Source organism: Centrocercus urophasianus, unplaced genomic scaffold, assembly GCF_019232065.1.
Source record: "Centrocercus urophasianus isolate 14NV4802_14NV808 unplaced genomic scaffold, USGS_Curo_1.0 seq_17, whole genome shotgun sequence".
NCBI classification, from domain to species: Eukaryota; Metazoa; Chordata; class Aves; order Galliformes; family Phasianidae; genus Centrocercus; species Centrocercus urophasianus.
Genome location: NW_024884722.1, coordinates 5,057,914 through 5,077,243, shown reverse-complemented (window position 1 = coordinate 5,077,243; position 19,330 = coordinate 5,057,914).

The following is a 19,330-nucleotide window of genomic DNA, read 5'->3' as shown; positions in this document are numbered from 1 at the left end:
GATGCTTAAAGCAATGATAGACTGAATCATGGAGTTCAATTGGAAATCAGTATTGAACCCATCTGAACACCTGGCTTTAAGGGATAGGTTGGGACAGCTCATCTAAAATTGCTGCTTTTTGTTTTAACAGAACAATAAGTGTTCTTGAATAACAAATGGACTATGAGATGCCTGCTTAATTGTAGGTAGAGCACTGATGCTTCTTTTAGTTTCATTTTGATAGTCAACACCATGTAAAAATACACAATGTCTTGTAACCATTTGGCTGCTCTAACTTTTGGAGCAGTGTTGCAGGCATTCCAGCAGAAGAGGTGTGAAAGTTCATCCGCCTGCATAATTCTTGTATGAACTCACTTCAGTGACACATTCCTCCTGCAGGATTACATTTCAGCTGAGGACACATGTCTCTGACATCATACAACAAAAATACCTAAATCGAAGAAAATCAGCTATGGTTCTTACACTCAAGATACAAGCAAAGTCTGTGAGAGGCAAAAGTCTGGCTTTCCTTAGCTCAATAAAGTAATTTAGACCAAAACCACCTCCTTAGATGAGGTGGGAATGTGGAAATTTAGATTGCAGTCATAAAAACATGCTATTTACAGGAAGTTGAACAGGTGCTGTCCTTTTGAAACACATTATCTGCTGCTAATGGAGCCTGATTCATGTTATACTATTCATGTTGGTCAGAGTAGGTGGAGTCAAATTAAATTAAAGCTTTTTTTAAGAAGCAAAGCTAGAGCTACAGCTACTTTCTGCTGGCAGTTCTTTATAAAAGACAATTCCTAAAGTCAACAATACTACTGCAGAATTAGGTACCATTCAAAATGAAGAAAGGTTTCATGATCTGTCCTAATAAGGGAAAGTACATCTGGCTGCCCTGGAGCCGCCTAGTTGGAAGACTGTTGCTCTGAGTCATAGCCTTTCTTTGTTTCCTCTGTTGCTCAAGAGTAAACTACAGGCAGTCCAGCATGTCTGACTTGACACATCAGTGTGCACATTTTGCATACGGGCTGAGATGAGGGAATAGAGAGGAAATGGGTAAAGTGAAGACTCCCACCTGGTCCCTGTAAGTTTCTGACCTGCTCTTTGTCTTTGCAGAGCTTGCTTGCATCCTTGCATTGGTGCCGATGATGTGGTTAGCTAGCAGAGAGGAAAAGAATCCTTTGTAAATTTGCATTTCTGCACTGGGGTACTGCCTGGTTTATGGGTTGCCCTGAGTGACTAGGTGTGGAAATTTGGCTTCGAAACGTAGGCAGAGAGCAATTAAGGTTTTAATGCTAATGACTGAATTACACTGCATGACACTGCATTACAAGTGTGGCAAAAAAGTGTGCTGTGAAACATGGTTTTCAAATGCACATACTGCATTTGTGATAGCCATTTCAGAAATGAAAATAACCCAAAGATTTTTAATACAAAAAAATGAAGCTGCCTATTACTCATTTTGAGTCAATGTCAATCATCTAATTTATTCAGTATGCAAATAATCCAGTAGCCAGTAAAAGACACTGCTTCAGATCATTTAAAAGTAGCGAGAAGAGTATGAGAAACCTGTACTCAGAATCACAGTAAAAGCTTAGGCTATTTTCTGATTGCATTATCTTATCCAGTGATATTTCAAATGCCAGTAGTGGTCTGTTCTCTATATTTAAACTGTCACAGCAGAAGGCATTGTGTTTCCTATAAAAATAGCATTTTGACTATTTACACCTGGCCAAATCATAGCATACCCTGAGGAAGAAGCCCTCAAGAGCAGAAGAGTGGCACTCTTTGGTGTCAGATTCCTTTCCTTTGGCGGGAGGTGCAAGTCCCTTATCTGGGATGTGTTTTACTTCCAACTGCAGGTTAGGTCAGCTCTGTTTGCAGACGAGTTGAGGAAGGAAAAGAGTACAAGCAAAACACTAACCCACGTGGTGGGGAAGCAACACAGCACAGCTTATAGAGGCAGGTCATTCCCCTGTGCTCTAGCAGCAATGTAAACCAGCCTGGAAAGGCTGGCTCAGTATCCTTAGCGAGGATATCGTGTTGGGGTCAGGATGTTCTTTTAAAAATTATAGTTGAAATAATAAAAAGCTTCTGGTAGCTGGAATGTATCTACTGAATAGGAAAAGGTCAGTCTAAGATGTAGCTTCTGTGCTTTTTGGTACTGTTTTTCTGTTTGTTTGTCTTTTTCCAAGTAACAAAATGCAGCTATCTAATGAAACTAAATTTCAAGTTATTGGCTGTAAATATTGAATATTGGATCAATATTTGGGTCTGTTACAAAAGCTAGTTTTGCTAAATAGCAGTTTGGGCCACTTGAGTGAAAAGACTTTCAGAAAAAGCTAACCTGAGCTCAGTCATGCAGGCTGTAGAATACATATAGAAGCACTGTGCTCATTCTTAAAGGTATGATTTCCTTTATTTAACATAAACATTAAATTTAAAATCCAAATGTTTCTTCAGACACATAATACTGTCATTAATGAAGTTTGAATATAATAACTTTAGCATCAATAGAATGATTTTATTGGCACTTCCACCTTTTATGAGAAGCATCTCACAATGGTGTAGGAGATCCAAATGAACTTGCCCGTTTATTTCACTGAAAACAAATAATTTGCTTAAAGATAACTGGGTGGCACTAAGACACATTAGCCTTGCTGCACAAAGTGACCCTTGCATACTGGATGATCTGGATTTCCCAGCTCTGTACAAAACCCACATTCACAGTATTGTGGGTGGCATCAGGCTGCAGTTCCGTGCAGCACTGTGCAATGGTCTGTCTGCCCTTTGTAACACTAGATACAAATGCACGCCAGCCAGCGGATTCCAAAGCAGGAGTTATTTTAAGATGGGCAGGAACCTGGTTACAAAGTAGAGGAACATGTACCAACTCTCTGTCAAATATGCTTCCAGAATTTATAAACAGGCAACTTTTTAAAAAAGGGTAGAAATTAGAGGGTATTTCAGTTATTGCCCACTAGAATCTCCACCGCTTCTCTGGAAGTTGAGAGTCTGCTCAAAAGGAGGAAGAGGTTCAGCCTTCAGCATCCCTGCAGCAGCCAAACAGAAGTAGAAAATTTCACATTATACATCAGTTTACCAAAAATTTTTTTTTAAAAAAGTGCCTTTGCCATGCATTTCATTGAACAGAATGCCAAAGGTCTGCAAAAACAGCCTTCACTTCTCAGAATTAAACATGGAATATGGAGGTCTTTACCAGCAGTCCTTTACATCAGACATCTGTACAAGGACTGTACAGTATCTGCAATGTGTGTCCCACAGCAAGCTCAGAAATCACTGTTAGAATTTGCACTAATCGATGACATAATTAAAAGTCTCAGTAAAAAAAACCAAAAACCTTCAGATTGAAGAGACACGAAAATAAGTAGTTTCTCCCAAGGAGAAATGGTACTTCTTTTTAGGAGATGAGGTAAGCTGACAAGAAAATGTGATGAACTTTGACATGCTATTACTTTAATTACGCACATTCAATGCATAGAGGATTTGTCTGCAGCGCTGTTCAGCAGCATTCACAAATTTTAAATCCATTACAAATAAGGATTGTGTGTGGGGGGGTATCTCAGTTTTAAAACAATGGAAGAAAGATGCTGAATTTAGCAACAAAGCGGTATGGAACTTTCTGTGATACCTGGCAATGAACAGACTGGGTCTGCAAAATCATCACATGAATTACTTTAGGCTCTGATTTATTGCCTTTCATCATCTGGTGGACTTTGAGTTCTCATCCATTTCTATCAGGAAAGCTCAGCTCCTCTGCAGAAATGAGCAAGGTTTGGAATAATTCTTTTGGTGTATTTCCCATAGGGCTGGCAAGCAGATAATGGATATTTTCTGCAGCCCATATAGATCTGAGGCAAAGAACACAAAGAGACAACAGTGTCTCACGGCTCTCCAAGCACACAGCTTGCAGCTTACGCTTTGTATGTAAGAACACTTTACCCAGCAGGAATTTTTCTATTTTATTTGAATAAAATTGAGATGAAATCAAGGAAAATCTAAAGCAGTGTTGCAGAGCTGCCAGAAGGATTTGATATTTTTACTTCTGTCTGGATGAGGAGCTACGAGATATGGTTTAGTAGCTTGTGGTAGCAATGGTAATGGAAGGACGGTTAGACTAGATGATCCTGTAGGTCCTTTCCAACCTTGTGATTCTGTGATTCTATGATTCTTCCAAAGGATTGAAGTAGAGGCAGCACATTCCCCTAGTTATGTATTTCAGTAGTTGTTAATGCTTACTTGCTCCCAGGATCTTCTCTCAAAGTTGTAATTTCTGATGAGATCTTATACCTCCCCCCCATCCTCTTTGATTGCCTTCCAGCTACCATGAAATCTCTGTTTCTCTTGGCCCACTGTCTTACCAGAGATCACGTGTGAAGACTTTTCTTAAAAATTTAGAGCTTGGTCAAAAAAAGTCAGTATTTCAATTCCTAGTTTACATCCACAATCAAAGGTGATCTTGAATCTTGGTTCTCAATCATTAAATTCAAACCTTTATTAAAATCACTACATGCCTACACACCAAGCCATCACAAAGACAGAACACACTTGGGAGAAGGACTGTGCAAAGAAAGAATAAATGGTATTAGTGCAAAACATTAGTGCAAAACATCCTGACAAAGAAGAAATCTGCGTCAGGGATTTTATCATTCTCAACTGCAGTAAAGTAAATCTGCTATCTGTGAGAAAAAAGTGTGACTGAAATTTCACTGTATGGATCCATTAGATTAGACTGAACAAAGGATATAAGGTAGAAAGGGTTGTATAATGATAACATAAACAAATATTGGTGCCTAGAAACAGCAGGCATAGACGCATTAAAATATTTAAGGTACCTTAAATATTAACTGCCTAGCAACAAGTCCCTGATTACTTCAAAGAAAACACGCACTACTTTGGGAGGCAGAAATCACAGCCATTATTATTATTATTACTTTTTTTTTCAATAGCAATTAGACACATCATTATTATTACATAACACACAATTGCACGCACAGTGAATCCCTGCCTTAAATAGTTTGTGCTTGACCAAACTAAGAAGCAGTACACGAGTAGGAAATCACAGGATGTGTTTTATAGAGCAGAGAAATCAACTCTTTGCATCACTGGGCTGCAGCTCCTCCCCTGCCTCAGATTTATGTTACAGCCATCCCAACCCACATAAGTCTACATACTCATTTCTTGATGTTTGCAATTATATTGCAGTTGTGCCATACGCAGGCAAACTATCCCAAGCACATTACATGACACTGACAAAAGAGCCAATTTAGGCTGTGACTCTTAATTCCCTCTGTTGTTCATGTCATTGCAAGTTCCTGTACCTTAGTCTGGTAGTGACCCACAGTGCACTCACTAGGCAGCTCCCTGGTTACAGCTGGCACTGCTAAGTCTTCCCTCACCACTACACGTACCTTACGTGTGAGCCCAAAGGCCAAATTTCCTGCTCAGTCCTTGTGAAACAGCTGAAAGGATTGTGATGGAAAAAGGTTTCCAATAATACCTAAACAAACTTTCTAATCTTGCATGTGTTCATTACAGCAGTGAGTAAACATGTTGGCAGGATGTTTCCACGCTTTGGTGGCAGGCTCTGGTAGAAGCCTACATTCCTCTAATATTTTTTTTTAAGCTTGTAAAAGGTGTCAGGTTAGGGCAGGTTTGCATGCAATTGAAAGCCTTGGGTTCCTGCAGTTCCAGTTAAAACCAACAACTTAGAAACATTTAGCATAAAAACAAAACAAAAAAAAAAACCAAAAAACCCAAAACACAACAAAACAGGATGCTTTCAGATTTGGGTTCCAAGTGAGGCTTTTAGAATCCTACTTGCACACAACACGTTTCAAGCTCCATATAATGCTGATAGCCGTTTCCAGATGGGATCCAAGTGGAGCCTCATTCACTAGTCGTCCACTCCTGATGTATTCTTTCTTGTAATGTTGCTCTCCCTCCGAGGCAGGAAAATCAAGGAGCTTTTCGTGCTTAGGAACTTCCTTGTTGTACTTTCTGTCTCAAGGATTGCATAGCCAAAGTTGAGAGTAGTTGGAACTAAAGTGAGTGTGCTGTGTAAATGATAGAGGAAGAAAGGCCCAACTTCTGTGTTAGTTCATCTGGTCACTTCAGCACACGATAGGGGTGGGCTATGTGCAGCAGGCACTCTTGGCAAATCCAGGCTCTAAGAAACTTCCAAATTTGAAAGCTGAAGTTACTTGGGCTTGAGTCAGGAAATAAGCTTCCCACCAACCTTAATCCCAGCAAAACGCAGTCAGTGGAAGAAACTCACGATGTGAAGGAATGAGAATTTAACACTCACCGTGCAGCCAAGAGTTACATCAAGAAAACACGCTATTGCGGCACTATTACTAAACGCAGAATTATCTTCCTCAGGCCAGCTGAACCAGCTGCATTGCTGCACTTGGAAAACACGGACTTCACTCGTTCCAGCCGTAGCTCTATGCGTGACGCCACCAGCAGCGTGACGCCGCTCCGGGAAGGGAGCGGCCGGCGGCGGCCGGCAGGGGGCGACTGTGAGCCGCGGGAGAGCGCGGAACGGAACGGAGCCGAACGGAATCCGGTTTGCTTGAAAGCCTTGCGTGCCTTCTTACGGCATGCAAACATTTTCAGCCAGGTCCTTTCGGAAGCTTTTTACAGCAAGAATGACTGCTTTCCATTCTATCTTCCCTAAGCCGAATCCAAACAGAACAAAACCAAAGGATAAATGGCTGCTTCGATTAAGAATCGAAGCTGTGACCACAGTTGGTGCTGTTAAACGGCATTTGTCTGTGGATGCTTGATTAAAGGTAGGCTAGTAGCATCTATTTTTAAGATTGCTGGCAAATTTTGTCTTTGTCATTATAATTAACATAGAGGCTCGAGGCAAATCAAATCAGCCTGCAGAACAGCTGCATGCATAACGCAGCCCAGAAATCTCATATTTCAACCTACTTTGGCTCTTAAAAACCAGTTTAAGAACCATTTGGTTCTTAAAAACCAGTGGTGGTGTGTGCAAGCACAGCTCATTTCAGTGAGCAGTCTATTCCCATACTTATTTATCTGGACTCTGACTTTCTGTCTAATCTAACTCATTTTTCCTGCAATTCTGCTCGTTATTTCTTATCTGGGATAAAAGATGGGATTGTTTAACCTCAAACAAAAGAAAACCCACAGAAACAAAAACAAAAAAATGGCTCAAGGATGACCTTATCAATGTGTTTATGTGACTGATGGGAGGGAGGAAAGAAGGCTGAGCCGCTCTTCTCAGTGCTACCCAGTGACAGGACAAGAGGGCATAAACTGAAATACAAGAAATTCCACATAAAGATAAGAAAAAACGTTTTTGTTGTGAGAGTGGACAAAGACTGACCCAGCTTGTCAAGGCAGGTTGTGGAGTTCCAATTCTGGAGATACTCAGAGCTCCATGGACACGCTCCTGGGCAGCCTGCTGTAGCTGACCCTGCTCTGAGCAGAGGGTTGGACCACCAGGGCCTTTCAGCCTCAGACATTGTATGATTCAGTGACAGAGGACAAAGACAACAGCTATTCTTGTTATCTTTCCAGCATTATCTTTTTATTTCAAAACAGTTTTCCTCTTTCCCATACAACTCCAAAGAACAGCAATTCTTCAAATCATAAATCACATCTTTTAAAGTTTGGATAATACTTTGGCCTATTTTCAGTGAATTCATGTAATTAGTGAAACAATAGCATGAAACAACATAGTATTCTCACTTACTAGCAGTGGAGCAAAAGGATTACTGCATAGATCTTATGTGTAATGCTCCTGTGTATTCATCTTAGCATAACTGGATGTTTTTTCCTTTTTCCTACTGGTTGGTTCATCAGTTTGTGATCTAGGATTACCCCAAAACTCCTGATTAACCAGCTGTTCTTAGCTTGTATTTATAGCCAGAGGCATTTTCTCTTGCCTGCCATTTCATGCTTTTGAGATCATTTCTTCGGCTTGCCACAAGAACATCATAGCCAAATCCTGATACCTATGGGCTTTCATGCCCTCCTAGTCTGATAATTTACTAAACATATTGGCCATTTCATGATTCTGTAAAGATACAGAATAGTACCAAACTTGTGAGTTTAGCACTAGTGCTCCTTGATAACAGCCAGCATGAAGAACAATAAGGGAAACATCCATAAGGAGGCTGGTCATGTATTACCTTTCACCTTTCTTTCTCCTCCTCTCCGGCACCAGCATGGAGGGACACCCTCAAATAGGATGAGAAGGCCACAAGCATTATCAAGCCCCAGCTGCTGAGCTGCCAGAATGTGGTGACACCCATCATGGAACAGGAAAGTACAGAGAGCACTCTCTATAAAATGAATCAGCAGCAAACCCTGAGTGGGACTTTGAATGGTGCCACATCTGGACAGCAAAACCTGGGATCCTTCAGAGGCCAGGAGCACCTCTGTGGTATTCCTGTGAGGACCGATTGAGCCTTGGACTCGTGATCTTCTACTGAAAGCCTGAATCCAGGTGTTAGCAATACGCTGGTTGTTAAGAATTTCATTGGATCTACAGAGGGCGTGGGTAACTGGAAAGTGTGCCTAACTGAGAATTCTAGAAATTCTGTGCAACTGTAAGCTATGTTAGGCCCTAGAAATTATAGATTATAAGCTATGTTGATACCTAAATTTATAATAACAAGTGTCTAATTATAACCACAACCCTGTGGCCAGTTCTCATTCCGCCAAGGATGCCTGTCCTCCACAGTATCGGGTGACAGTCAGCCATTAGGAACCAATCTACAGGAGAAACTTCCCAACTATTTGGGGCTGTGGAGGTGTCCTCACTGGACTGCATTTCCTTGGGTAATTGTGGGAAAAGCACAAGAGGCAAGATCACAGGTCATACTAAGTTGAGATTTACGCTATCTGCCCAGGACTGCTGGACTGTCAGAAGGGGATTGATTCAACATTATTATGTTAACTGTTTCATAACACTTTATTATCTTGCAAGTATCTGAGAGTAGATATTTTGATTGTTTTTCTTCTATTTTTTTTTCATTTAAGGAATGAGGCAATTTGATCTAAAATTCTCAAAGTCGTCTTTGCCTTTTTTTTTTGAAGTCTTAAGGAGGTACAGATTCAGCATTATACATAAAGTTATAACTTTCCATTGATCTCTGAAATAGTGGCAAATCATGGTAATTTAGGAGGCCAAATACATTCCCTGCTTTATGGATCCTTGCTCATCCTCTGTCGGTGTTCAGAGGTCAGTACTTACCATTCCAAGGCTGTCATGTCTCCACCCAATCCTACCAGACTGATGACATAATGTAGACTCCTGCAATTACAACACACACTTGTAATTCTTCCCTTCAATAATTGCTCAGAGACAGTGCTATTTCTTCCTACAGTGAGTATGGCAGGCCTATGGTGCCTTTGTAAATGAAAGAATGCCTTGCAATTATTTGCATCTCTTTCCCCCCCCCCCAAAGACATAATTCATTATTTATAAGTAGCCTCTAGGACATAGAATAGTTTTAGGAATGGCTTTGACTTTTCTCAGAAATATCTTCTGATAAAGCTGAGTCATCTGTGTAGCTACGTATCAATCACAGCTCTCTGATTTATCACATGTAGTCACAGAATTAGAGTGTAAAGCTATCATGGATGCACACTATATATATGTATATATATATTGCACAAACACGTACATTGAAACATAACTAAAATGTGAAAGTGAAAAATATATTAGTAATTGCCAGATGTTACATGAGGCTCTGATTTCACCTTGGCTTCTCGTTGCCATTTCCCTTCAAAAATGCAAAACTCAGCTGATGCAATGGCAATACACAACTTCCCACGTTTCTCTAACATACAGTCTTACATCTTTTTTCCCCCCTCTTATTATTCCCATAAAACACAGAGCTTTCATTTATATGCATATTAGTGTGACTGTAATCTCTTCCACACCAACACATTAAAATATTTTACACGTATCAGAATAGCCATATATAGCACCACTGTGCATTATAGAAGTATTATCTTTAGTTATGTGTGCAAAACACAAAGAGAAGTTTTTTATCCAAGGCTCAGCAAGGATTCAGACTTTCTGATTTTCAGCCCTCTTTTTCAGTCTCATGTCTATCTTCCCTAGGTTTTACAATGACCTACATATCATTGCACAGGAAGTGCAAAGCCAGCAATAAACACTATCAGCCTCTTTATAGCAATGATCAACTATCCCAGTTATTTAAGTATAGAACATTTAATCTCTCAGGAAAATAAAGTTCTTTTAATCTTCTGGTTTAGCCCTCAGATAGTCGTAAGAATTGTAATTACCAGTATGGTACTTTACTGTGCAGCGAGTGCTTGAGCCCTGCAAATTCCATACATGCCTTTTTATATCCACAAGCCACAGATGAAGGAAAAGTTGATAGCATTTTTGACCTAAATTACCACCCAGCAGCAAGAGATTCTGCTCTCACAGAAAAAGCATTCAGCATCATTCTTAGAACTTCACATATCCCTATTCCTTTCTTACATACAGATGGGCTTCTCTGCAATATAAATGCAGCTCTACGTAGAGGTCAAGGTTCTGTAAACAAGGGTTCTAATGGAGAACACTGGGTTTGTGTGATGAGGCAAGTTGAGAGATTTATTGTGTTTTTACATGTCTGCTAGAGTAATTATATTAGCAGTGTTAGAAATAAGCACCTCTGCTGCAGCATAGCTGTGCTAGAAATCTGGTTTAGATAATAGGAAGACTTACAGAAGACCCCTTTTACTTTTCCAGCTCATGTCATTTAGAAAGGTGATGTAATTATGCCAGTGGAAAAGCTCCTTAGGATGGCATCCCGCATGTCTCAACACAGGGCTCTACTGCTTTTAACATGGAAGAGCACGTGAACTGTATTGCTTAAAGTTGAAATAAAACCAGGAGTTGCACTTCAGGACTGCCTCTAATGTGTTCTGGTTTCTAAGGAATCTTGTAGCAGAAACATTAAGTCACAGCTTAAAGCAGTGATTGAGCACCTGGTGGAAGGCAGGGCCAACCCAGGGGAGCTCAGGTGCATGCAATGCTGCTGAGTGACTGGAAGGGCTGGAGCCAGGATCCACTCCTTCCCAGCCCTCATTTAAGGGCAGTGGAGCTGAGGGGATCTTGCTGGAGATCCCTGTGTACCTGAGGCCTTCTAAAAGGTAAGCAGTTTCTTTCCTTTGTTTCTGTATCCCCAGCTGCTGTGTTTGGGCTACTCCTTGCTTGCTGCAGCCTAGGGCTTTGATACCCTGCTATTGTTGCTGTGCTTTCCACCACATCATAGCATTACAGGTCTGTAGGGCAAAGCCAGGTTGGCCTCAAATAAAGCTTCTGGAATGTGCACAGTGCAGAAGCTGGTTTCCCAGCACCAGCTGTTTTGTTCTCCAGATTCTCTCCTATTTGACTATACTGCTTGCTGAAGTAGGTGAGTTTGGCACCAGTGTATCTGTATTATAGACATGATCTGATTTTTTTACTTATGAATTGTTTCTCGACAATTCGTAAGTAAATTAGTGACACTAAATCTACTTCCCTTCAGCCTTGTAAGTTCACTGTTACTCTAGTTAGGATCATTTGGAGCCTGGTTTCATGAACGACACTTTAGTAGGCTATTCAGCAGCTGCGTTAGTTCCCTGAATTCAGTTTACAGTATGCTGCACAAATGCTTGTGGCTATACAGTGCAGGCATGTACAGGAATAGAAACAGCTGGGAAGGAGGAAATGATTATTTAAGTTGGCTTTAGCACTATTGTTTGGGAATGTCACAAATGTGTCAAAACTTTGAGAAGTTCCTCTGGATTTTTCCTTTTCTTTTGTTTTGTTTTCTTATTAAAAGACATAAGTTCTGTTGGTCCTATAACTTAGCTTTTGTCCTCACTAGGAGCAAAATCTGATCTACTTCTTTAAAAACATGAACTATTTTTGCCTTTAAAAAAGCAACCCAAATTCAAAAGTAAAAATGAAGGTAAGCTCTTCCAAAAGGAGTAAAACTTCTAATTTGCTTTCAGAGTATTTTAAAATTTCATTTATTGAGTGTCTCTTAACAAAGTGCCAGTAGACTTCCATCCTATCTTCCATTAAATTCATTTTACCCTTCTCCCAAGACACTGAGTTGAACGCTGTTTCACAAATAGAAGCGTGAGCAGGACAGTACTGTCTTTGAAACCCTTCTGCAGAAATTCTGCTTCATTCTGATCCCACAGCACCTTAATAAAAACCCCTATGGTTGTGAGGAAGCATGTTTCAGAAGCGTCTATGCTGAAAGCTCCATTTGCTAAAGGATTGGTAAATGTAGGTCTGGACAGGGTGTTGTGCAGACCTCCTTGGTGCATCTGGATGATGGGATTAATGCTCAGTCAGCCCTTAATAAATGGAAAGATTATCACAGAGCTGTCCAGTAGAACATAGAATCTATTTAGTGAAGCACTTCTTGTATCTGAAATAGCCTACTCAGTGCACTTGCAAAACTAGCAGCAAAGTAGTACATCTATGCTATCAGACTAGGAAAAACAAGCAGAATTGGCTGTAGTCAAACTGGATTTTGTTATGGTGGTGGCAAGGAGTGACCTGTCATTTAACTTCAAAAAAGTAATGAATTAAATATGGTCTTGATATAATATATATATTATAAAAAATAACTTACTGAGGTGGACCAACAACAATATAAGGAATCCTGTCATGGATGATTACGCTTGCTTGGTAGACCACAGGTAGAATTTGCAATTACAGAATGAAATAAAAGAAAGTAATCATAGGCACAAAAAAAAATCCCCTTCATTTTTTGCACACAATCTCACTGATTTGATCTTAGCAGTAATTGCAAGAGGGAAATCAATATATTATCTATGAGCCATGTAATACATTGCAGATGTTAATCACATATACACACATAGTTTTGAAAGGAGGATTTTATTGTTTTCCTGTGTGCTGAGTGAGGCTCAGTGGAAATATTCCCACTGGTAAATAAGTCACTTCCATGGGGAAGGAGGAAATGCCAGAATCCTTCTCCCTGTAGAGATAACTACAACTGCCATATGGAAAAGCTATTCCAGTGAAAAGTTAAAAATAAATGCAAACAAAAATTCTTATGCTGAACTTCTTTCCCTGGTTTGGAGGGATTTTCATTTTGTTGCAAAAATTAATGTTAGAACAGTGGTTTTGTAAATTTCTGTCATAAAGTTTTTTTTTTTTTTTTTTTCCCCCCCAGAGTATTTAGTACTAAGATGTCTATAGGTACTTCTGAAGTGTTCTGGTGCCAATTGTTGGCTGTCACAAACCTCTTTTTATCTGCTGTAAGTTGCCAATCAGAAGTGCCTGCTGTGTTACTGTTATTCTAAGGCTGTTCCATCTCAAAGCAGAGTAAACCTATCCAAAAAGTACAGAAAAGCCATTTCAAATATATTTCTGAATCAGGAAGTCACCTTCTTCCATCACAGTCCCTTAACCATCTCACATAGCTGGGAGCTGCCATGTCAAGTTAGTCAACGTGTGATGAAGAATTAGGCAAATTACAGAATACGATTGCAATATTGCAGGCATCCCTATCCATGGATGTGATTGAAGATAGTAAGAGCACAGCAGCATGAATTTATTAATCATACTCCTCTACTGAAAGGAATGTGTCAAAGAAACTGGCAAACAAGTTTGTCTTGTCTGCAAATAACTGTCTTGCCAGAAAACCAGCAGGTGTAACAGGAGGTCAGCTGGACTGAATGGAGAACAATGGAGAACATGCAAATGGACTACAGATGCATTCCCTGGGCACAGAAGGGTGGAAGTAGGAAGAACAAAATGACATTAGATTTAAAAAGTGGCAAAGAGTATAAAGTGAAATAAGAAAGGCTTCTTTAACTATTTTGGCATCAAAAAGATGACTGGAGCAAAAAGTGAACCCACTGCTAAGAGACTTGCAACTCTATGATGACACAGAAAAGGCTGAGGCCTTTTCTGAGGATCTGCTTTAAAAGCCTTCCATGCTTACGGTCTAGTAGTGAACTTACCACAGCACTTGACAGTTCTGTAAATAACTAGATGGGATATATCTTAAATAATAGAGCAGCAAAAATTACTTCCCTGTATTGTCAGGTAGTTAAATAAGTGACAGCTCAACTTGTCATTCTAAAGCAATGCACTAAATGTGCTTACTATATAACTTCCACCAACTTCACCTATGAACTGGTCTCTGATGTCATATTCAGCTCATGCTTTTTTGCTAACACAGGTAAATAGGATTGCTTCAAATACTATTATTGGCATGGTGCCTGTTGGAGGTGACTTCTCTGCTCACCTGGAAGCCACCAGGAGCATGTAGCTCCTAACACACGGAAATCATGGGGATTTATAAATAAAAATCCTCACGTTACACTCCATTGTGTTGTTTCCAGGACTGATGCCATTCGTCTCAGCAGGAGTCGTGCATTTATATAAGCTATTCAGTTAGCTGTACTTTCAAGTGTGGACTGTTGCCAAATCAGATCACCTCCCATTAATCAGCGTTTAAACTTGAAACCAAACTGCGGGCAATGGGGTAATATTGAGAGTGAGAGTGCATAACTAATAGCCAGCCCACACGTTTCCTTCCCATTAGCTATTGTCAATGAACTGTAAAAATGCAAATGCAAAGTTCCTTTTTCTTTTTTTTTATTCTTGCTGAGGCTTATGGAAACATTGCCCTTCTCAGGAAAACATGCTGAATGTAAAAAGAAAACTCCCCAAGGGGAAAAAAATGCCCTAACCAAATGGTGGACAAAGGCAAAGCAAAGTCTGTCCTTGAGTTTCTGCAAGGAGCTCTGAATTATTTTAACAGCACAGCCCTATGCATTGCACTACAACACCAAATTACTCAGCAAATGCATGCAGAATGGAGATGCTGTTGTAAATGGCAATGATAAATGTATATGAAATGAAGGTGCAGACTGTTCAGGAAGAGAGGGCAATTGAAGTAAAAGGTTATCTTTTGACCCTTCAAGGTATTTAGTTCCTAGTTTTAAACCACAGAAGTTCTGAAGACAGTGCTCACCTCAAAAGCTGCTTCTGTCTCATGAAAAATGTTTCATTTATATATACAAAGTCAAGCATAAACTAAATGCTTTTCTAGATCTGGTGTTTAGTGCCCCTCAAAATCAAGCACTTGCCTGGGTCTTGAATGTTGATATTTAATAAGGAGATTTCTCATTTCTGAACATCACGTTAGAATAACTAATTGACATTCACGATTAAAATACTAATGGAGAAATGTTGTGTCATAGAGAAAGCAATCATTTTAAAGCATGGTTTTAAAATAATGCTGTTTAATGCTTGGTAGCTTAATAATAATTGGTATATCTTTTTATTTCTGAGCTGAAGAGGCTTACCTCCCCAGTGGTCCACCCCCACTGTCAGCAGAGGCTTCTTTCCTCCAAGCTAGAGCATGTCCAGACTGAATGCTTGATTTGGCACGACAAAGGGCAAGCAGAAATCTCTAGCAGGGGAGGGAAACTCCTGAAATGGATCTGCCACTGACAGAACAGACTCATTCTGGAAAGCTCTGCCCTCAGCTGCTGGTCCCATGACCCACATGGGGAGTCCCACTCTCCTCTGATGTGACAAACAGCAAAACAACTGCTCAGGGAGCCGCTCCTTAACCGATGGAGTGAAGTCCACAGCAGGGTCATATTTCTGTCACTTTAAAACTGATTGTCAGTTGTTCTCACAGAGCAATAGTAATCACCTTAGCTGAAAGTCCTCATAGGTTTACCAGAAAATTAATTCAAAGTATATGTAAAACTGAAATGTTTATATTTACACAGTGAAAGGAAGGAAGGGTAAAATTCAATATGAAATCTAATTGCACTGCGTAGAAAAGAACAACAAAATATTTCAGGTAGGCAGCTGTGTGCAGCTGACAGCTTGAAGAGAGCCTTCTACCTACTGAGAGTTAAATTCTAACATATCTGCCTCATCATTCATCTGAGTGAATCTCAGCTCCAAATCGCTCTCAAATCTTTCTTTTCTTCATCACACATTTCTCAGTGAAACAGAATGCTGGGAACGCTGCAGCTATTGCCACTAAAATGCCTGCTGCCTGTGACTCACTGTGTAACTGAAGTGCTGTCCCTCTTTGCAGGGTCACAGGGTGACTTCTCTGTAGGAGAAGCTGCAAAAATGATTTTACTGAGCAGAGCATTTGGAAAACCAGGGGGCAATGCAGCTCCTCACCTTTTCCTCTTTATGTAGCAAAAGCTGAAAGAAGCAGCTTTCTTGGCAGACCAGGAACTTTGTATTTGGACATACATTGTCTCCAAGCAAGTTAGCTCCTCAATTTATTCATTCAGCTTGAAGTTTTACAATACCTTCTTTTCTTGTGTGAGGCTTTGTTCTACTGCAATACGAAGTATATCACTTGCAATTAAAAACAAACAAACAAACAAAAAACAAAAACAAAAGCAGCACTGTGGTGTTCTGCTAGGAAAACTGTCTGCATCCTCTATTTCTAACAACCTTTTTGTCTGCTTGCCTTCCTCCACTTCCTAATAATTTTCCTATTTACATCCCTGTAATTTCAATTCTAATCAACAAATAAAAAGGCATGCTGATGCTTACAACCTCTTTTCTTTCTGCACTCTGATTCAGTGCAGATTTTGCTACACTTAGCCATTCTTTTTTTCCAAGTGTTATCCCAGTTTTTTCTGTCTGAAGGAAGTATTTATTTTTAAAGTAATGTTGTACAAAACCACTATTGTTTCCCAAACTCTGCCCACTTGCATCATTCAAGCAGACCTTGGGAATCACTGGTCAGATTAAAGACTGCCTGCAGAAAATCAGAAGAGCTTGCTTTTTTTAATCAGCTGTTGCCTTCTCCCATGACTTTAACAAGTGTTTCACAATAGAGATGCACAACAGGCTGAAAAGACTGTACTTGAAGCCCATGTTCATAATATGATGGCCTGCAGATGCAAGTTTCAGCATCCACTGTGTAAAGGCTTATATCAGAATAGGTACAGAAAATGAGGTGTAACTTCACTTTTGAAACTCCAACTTGCTTGATAGTTACTACAGAAGAAGATTTGGTAACAACATAAACACCTCCTGCTTGGGGAGACCTCATTGCTCTCTATAACTTCCTGAAGGGAGGTTGTAGTGAGCTGGGGGTCGGCCTCTTCTCTCGTGTCATTAGTGATAGGACCAGGGGGAATGGCTTCAAGCTACGGCAGGGGAGATTCAGGCTGGACGTGAGGAAGTATTACTTTTCAGAAAGGGTGGTCAGGCACTGAATGGAACGGACTGCCCAGGGAGGTGGTGGAGTCACCGACCCTGGGGGTGTTCAAGGAAAGACTGGATGTTGTGTTGAGGGACATGGTTTAGTAGGAGCTATTGGGAATAGGTGAACGGTTGGACTGGGTGATCTTTTAGGTCTTTTCCAACCTTGGTGATTCTATGATTTTATGATTCTATGCTGCTAATAGTGTTCCAGCATCAGAAATGCTTTTTCTGCTCTCCCAAATCTGCTCCGAGTGTACTTCTATTTAGCAAGAAAAGAAAGAATGGAAAGAAACTAAGATAGGAGTTACTCCATTAGTGCAGATTCTTCAGGCGAATGAGAGAAAAGAATGAGGGGAAAAAGGAGAGGAGAAGGATGAAGTCAGGAAAAAATGAAAAGAATTAAAGTAGGACAGAAAACTGTAACCGTTTACAGTGTTTGCATAGAACACTTCAGTACTGTGTGTAATGTTAAGAAATTAGAGTGCTTATTAAATAAGGTGAGCACAGGAAAGAAAGAGAAATGCATAAGAAAGAATAGAGGAAATGGTAGTGGGCTGGAGGAGGAATCCCAGCGTAACATTAAGCCTTAAACTTTTTTGAATATATATCATTTCTCTTGACCCTAAGAAGAGGTTTAAAGAGGATCTTTCCCACTTTATACAGAGACACTTTAAATCTATGAGCCTGATGCCGTTTGTAAACTCTGCTTTGTCTATTTTTACTTGCACAGTAGGCTTTATTAGCTATAATGTATTGTGAACAGGTCAAAACTGTCCACAGTTCTAGGTTGCCAGTGCTGTCCACTGCCCAAATTATCTGCTTCCCACATGTTATACCGCTATTTCTACATTGTGGCTTCATTCTCTAGAAGACAGTGAAACATGAGTAGAAACATGATCTGTAGATACTGTGTAAAACAGAAGTCAATTTGACCAGTACTGTTGAAATCATTTGCAACTCTCAAGCTGCTCTCACAGAGCAATAATGAGGTTGGATTGCTACTGCTGAGGATGTTTTGCAGGAAAAAAACACCAACAGTTGTAAGAATACCAATGTGAACTACAGGAAAAAATATTCATATTTAAATGGAAAAATAATTTTTCTTCGCAGAAATACTACACTTTTTTTTTTCTCACTATACATTCTGTGCTTAAAGGAATACTCTCTAGCTTTCTATAAATTAATTTTTATAGTACTTTTAAAATTACTTGAGTATCCTATGTAACCTGCTGAAGGGAACCTGCTTTAGCAGAGAGTTGGACTCCACAGTTTCCTTCCAACCCCTACAATTCTGTGATCCTTCTTGATAGGGCTTTTTCCAATGCTGGCTTATTTATAAATGAATATGCAAAAGATGAAGTAATTCTAAACATGACATCAGCTATTATTTTTTTTCTGGAGCTTAGAAGGCCATCTTTTCCTCCCAGAAACTTTCTATTGCCTACAATGATGAAACAAGCTAATAAGCTTGACTACTCCCATTTGCCTTCCTTGTAGGACATAAAACATAGATCTAATTTTTATATGTCTGTTGGAATGTGAGTCTGCATCTAAAAGTTATTTCAGAAAGCTTCACCTCCTCATGGAACAATTAATCTGAACAGTAATCCCATGTAAAAATTACACTAGTGCAAGTAAAATATATTACTTTCTGCACAAAGTAGCTGCTTTTCCACTGTACTGTTAGAATTTAATGAAATAAGAGGAAAGTAGTGCAGCAATCTGCATTTGAAAGCTGAATAATCAGTCCCTATGGATACATACGTGTATGGCAATGCTAAGAGGAAGCTCTGATTGCCTGTGCTTACTTAAATGCACAGTTTTAAACATAATTCCTCAAAGGAAATCTTTCAGTATTAGATCTATAGGGTAATTCATCTCTTCACTGCCTTTCTGTGTATGTTTGAGATGCCTTTGCAAGTACACGACATTGTGCTTATGGGAACACTGAGAATAAAACAATTCAAAAGAGATGCATTAAAATGCTGAGAAGCCATTTAAGCTCTTCTCCTGCGTAGCACCTGCAGGAGTGACCTGAATTACTGGCATAACTCCGCCAGTGACATTGACTGCTACATGCAGGAATGTGACAGG